Below are 5,522 nucleotides of genomic sequence, written 5' to 3' on the forward strand. Positions count from 1 at the left end.
GATGATGAAAGCTTCAAATGGAAAAAGCTCAGACATCAAACTAGTAGATATTTTCAGGAAAATCAAGATGGACTTAAATTTTGCATCATTTGGATTTTTAATGAAGAAGTTATGGGCACTTGAAGTTGGACTTTTTTGACTTTTAATGCCTTTGACCCAAAAGGACCTATAATGTCTTGCATTATCACATGTATTTCCTTTGCGATTTTAAGATTTTGTTCAACATAACATTTGAAGTAGACATCTTAAGATTTCCAATTCATTTGATACCACCTCAAAATCATAAAAAATGAATGAGTTATGTCCTTGGGAAGTTGACCCAAAATTAGGGTTTCAGTCAAAATGACCTATAATGTATTGGAATGGAAGATGGTCTTCCAAGCTTCAAATCAAATTTTGATGAACATGAAAGTTGTTCATATTGTACTTAATAACATTTGTGCTTTTGGAATCATATCCATTTGACCAACACATCAAAAGTTAGGTCTCAGTGCATTTCAAAATAGTCAGATGAATTGACTAATCAACTTCTCAAGTCCACAACTCATACCTTGATGAATTGATGATTGAGGATACTCAAATAAGTTCAAATATGCATGAAATGAAGAGTTAAATAACTTCCCTTAATTGTATTTGACCATGGGCTGAGGTTGCTTCATGAGTAAGGCATTGTGGTGCACAGATGGATTAGGGTTTCCTTGAAGAACAAGACCTTAAACCCTTTGACTTGCTTTGATCAAAATGATGAATTGAGATGCTAGGGAGGCATATTTGATGGATGAGAGCTTTAGGAACCATTACCATGCTTGCTTTCATCTCTTCTTGACCATGTCTTTGTACCAAGGATCTCCTAGAGGCTTTTGACCTTGTGATTGCTCAAGCTACAAATAAAAGATGTTAGTGACACTTTTTATGCTTTTGGTTAGTAAACAAAATAAGAAAAGCAATGATATACAATTCAAGCATGTTTGGTGATCTCAAACCACTCACAAGGAGTCCCACCCAAAGGTAAAGGGAACCAATATGCTTATGATCCTTGAGGCAATGCAAATGCAATGTTATGATGCCATGAGGGATCTTAGGGATAAAATTGGGGTCTTACAGCTATAAAGATTATGGTTGTTCAATGGATGGTATGTTTGGGGCAGTTGGAATTTCAAGAGCTTCAGCTACATAAACAAATTCATTTACACTATCACCCTACAAGGAAGCATCAATCTCAACACAAACATCACAAAGGTTAGTGTTAGTACAATCATTACATGAGTAAATATCATCAAAACTAGATAAAGTTGGAAAATCAGCTGAAAACGAATCAGAATAAGCTTCATCAACAATTATAGAAAGAAACTCTATTTGAAAAACAAAATGCTCCTCTAAGGGATGTTTCATAGCATCAAAAATGTTGAATTTCGCGACAATGTCACCAAACTCCATGGACATGGTTCCATCGTCAACATCAACTTTTGTTTTAGCTGTTTTCATGAACGGTCTTCTCAAAATGATTGGTGATCTGCTTGAATTTGTTTCTCCATACATGTCCAGAATGTAAAAGTCTACAGGAAAAATCAAGTCATTAACTTGAACAAGCACATCTTCCACTACTCTGGCGGGGAGGGCATTTCTTTTGTTCACTAGTTGAATGATTAAACTTGTATGCTAAAACTTCTTCGGATCTCAAGGAAATTTCACTCACATTGAGGCATTTTGGATTCACTACTATTTAGGCAGGTAGTTGGTTTGATCCTTGAGCTTGATGCATGACATTTATTGAAGTGGCAAGCTGTCCAATTTGTGTTTGCAAAGTCTGAATACTAGAATCTGTCCGTTGTTGAAATTGGAGATTATTTACAACCATTTGCTTGACAAGATCCTTAAGTGAAGGTCCGAAAGGTATAAAGGTGGTTACTTGGGGAGGGTTATATGGTGGTGGTGGTGGAAGGGGTAACATCAACTATTTCACTAAAGAGGTAAGTTCATCAATTCTGGTTTCTAGAATTTTGTTGGAAGGAGGAACCTGAATCTCATTCATACCTTTTGCTTGGACCATATAATTATCCCATATTGTGAACTGTTGGGAGTTAAGTGACATGTTATCAATCAAGGATTTGGCAGCAACTGGAGTCTTATCAACAAGTGCTCCACCACTAGCAGCATCTAAAATGTTTCTTTCCATTGATATTAATCCCTCATAAAAGTATTGTATTAGCAATTGTTCAGAAATCTGGTGGTGAGGATAACTCGACACTAATTGCTTGAATATCTCCCAGTATTCGGCCAATGATTCCATGCCAACCTGTCTAATACCACATATTTATTTTCTGATTGAAGAAGCTCTTGAAGTAGGGAAAAATAATTCTAGGAAGATTTTCTTCATATTATTCCAACTTGTAATAGAATTTGGCTCAAGATAATATAATCAATCTTTTGCAGCACCTTGTAGTGAGAACGGAAATGATTTAAGCTTGACATGATCTTTGGTAATTCCTTGAGGCCTCAATGGTGTAGAACACAAAACCTGAAATTCTTTTAGATTCTATCTGGATCCTCACCTGCAAGGCCATTAAACCTTGGCAATAAGTGTATTAAACCAGATTTTAATTCGAAAGGTACAACAACAACAGGATATTCAATACATAAAGCATTATAATTAACATCAGGGGCAACAAGTTCTCTCAGAGTTCTTTGGTCAGCCATGTTAAACTCAATAGAAAAAAAATCAACAAACGATGAGAAAACACATAACTAATTCAGCAATGCAGCAACAAATAGGAAAATACCGGCAATGTCCCTATTAAGAAAAAACAATTGGAATACAGAAAAAACTATTAAAATAAAAGGACAAAAATACAAAAACATGAAAATTAATCTAATAACGTCAATTAAAAATTTTGAGAATTTTTTCGGAATTTTCTGAAACCATCATAACAGAAAAAAAATCATAAATAATAGAAAAATAATGAATTTCAGGTTTTTAGGACGACGTCCACTATTTAGTTTCTAATTAGAGGCTTTTGATCCTTTATTTTCTCCTAGTTAATCGACAAAGAATTGGAATAATTTGAGACAATTTTCTTAAAAAAACAGATTTTTTATCATAAAACGCAAAAAGACCAAAACGCAAGAAAGTTAGGGCAAAAAAATGCTAAAACACAACACCTATGACTATAATAATGGTTAGACTATAATAATGGTTAAAATCTACAAGAGTCCCCGACAACGGCGCCAATTTGATCCGCTGTCGCACACGGGTCAAAAACGAGTTTAAAAGTGTAGTAAAACGGAAGCGACGCTTGGATGTCGTATCACAAGGACTCTTGAATGTTATAACTACACGAATGAAAATAATGGGGTTTTTAAGGTTCAAAACTCAAATCAAAGATGATTAAAGGTAAAAGAAAAATTGATAGATGTTAATCTACTGTATCGATTTTCGACTTATCATCGATTATTATAATTTCAATTCTCTAACAGATTTAATCTCATTCGATTACAATACCCAATGAGAAGCCCAATTGGTATTATATGATGTATGTTCCTAATTTCCGAATTAAGCAACAGATTTAAGCAGACGTGAATTAAGCAAACGCGACTTAATCAAACACGATAACGAAAAAGCTACGCTAACGTGATTATAGTTAAGGATCATACAAATAATCAAATTTAATCAACTCTATCCTATAAGAAACAATCAAATCAAGAAAACAAAAATAATCGAATTAAGAAAACGGGTTTATATGAAGAATTGAGAAGAAATCAAAATTAAAATGAAATTAATAAAAACTTCAAAGTGGAATTCGAATACAGTAGATCAATTCTTTGGGAATTAGCTCTCCATGGTATTCGTATGCCCTATTCTCTATTTCATGAATGTTGAATCCCCCCAATCCTAAAACTACTAAGTTATTTAAATAGAGCAAGGGAATTTGGGCCTAATAGCAACCGACCCGAAAAAATACAAAATCGGCCCAAAAACTAAGTATTTTCTTAAGTCTAGAAATAAAACGAATTATTTGACTCTTCTTCACTCCGAATCAGCTTCTGACTTTAACATGAAACTTTTAGCTTATCCTCTCATATTTTAAGCACATATTAGAATGCATCAATCTGATCCTCGTAGCTCAAGTTATGATCTACATAGTAACAAGATATCAAATAACTATTTATGTTGAAAATAAAATAAAACCAAAAATAAACTTAAATATAAAAACACACTAAAATAGTAAAAATAATAGAATAAACTATAGAGTTGCCTAAGTAGAATAGTAGAAGAATATGTATCAAAATGCACTGATCAGGTATTCCAGTAGTTACTAGGAATCATCACTAAACCTTCAATATTCCCATGCTAGAGTCAGATATTCCAGCAGTTGTTAGGAATCACCACTGGACCTAGAGATTTTTCCCCAGCACGAATAAGGTATCCCAGTCGTTGTTAGGAATCATCATTGAACTTATTTCCCCCTATCAGAGTTAGGTGTTCCAGCCGTTGCTAGGAACCATCATTGTAACTATTTATTTCTCTCCAACAGAGTCGGGTATTCAACTCGTTGCTAGGAATCGTCACTAAACCTGAAGATTATCCCCAGTAAGAGTCAGATATTCCAGCTGTTGCTAGGAATCATCACTAAACTTCTTTCTTCCCCTACAATTGCTAGGGATGTTTATCAAAATGTTAGGTATTCCAGCCGTTGCTAGGAATCATCATTGAATTCAAGTTTTCCCCATGTTGTTGCTAGGGATTGTCACCTTTAGATGTCAGGTATTCCAACAGTTGCTAGGAATCATCACTGAATCTAAATCTCCCCAATAGAAGTCAAGTATTCCAGCCATTGTTAGGACTCGTCACTGAGCTTTCCTCCCCAACCGTTGCTAGGTGTAGTCCCCTTTTTATTTAACCTTCTCAGCCATTGATAGGGATGGTTGTCTCCCATTTTCGGATCTTCCTAGCCGTCTCTAAGGATTTTCACCACTTTTTACATAATTCTTATCCCCAACGGAGTTTCTTTCCCTACCTTTCTTTTTGGAGTATTGTCATCGAACTTTCCTCTTTGAAGAGATACTTATGTTGCATAACATAACTTTCATTACATGTCATACAAAACCATCATTTTCATCCCCGGTAGGGAAAATTTTCGGATACTTTTTGTAGTTAATCATCTCCTACCTTGAAGGAATAAAAGTCGTTGTTATCCATACATTCAGGTCTGAGAAGATTAAATAGGGGCGTCTGTCATACCCTCAAATTCACCCTACATTCATATCACCTTCCATAACCTTAATGCATGCGCATATTCTCATCATACATCATTTCATTTGCATCTACACTCATAATAACAAGCTCAAGCTCAAGACATGGGTTTCATCTGAGAAGTATCAAGACCCTTTGATCATGTTGAGGTGTGCCCAAGTCACCTTAACCCTAATCTTCATCCTGAAGCATCATTTGACCTTGGAGGACCACCTAAGACATCTCACTCACCTCCAAAACCCTAATTGGATGGTGAACCCTCATTGAAGAC

The sequence above is a fragment of the Lathyrus oleraceus genome, chromosome 4 (genome assembly GCF_024323335.1).
Source record: "Lathyrus oleraceus cultivar Zhongwan6 chromosome 4, CAAS_Psat_ZW6_1.0, whole genome shotgun sequence".
In the NCBI taxonomy this organism is placed as follows: Eukaryota; Viridiplantae; Streptophyta; class Magnoliopsida; order Fabales; family Fabaceae; genus Lathyrus; species Lathyrus oleraceus.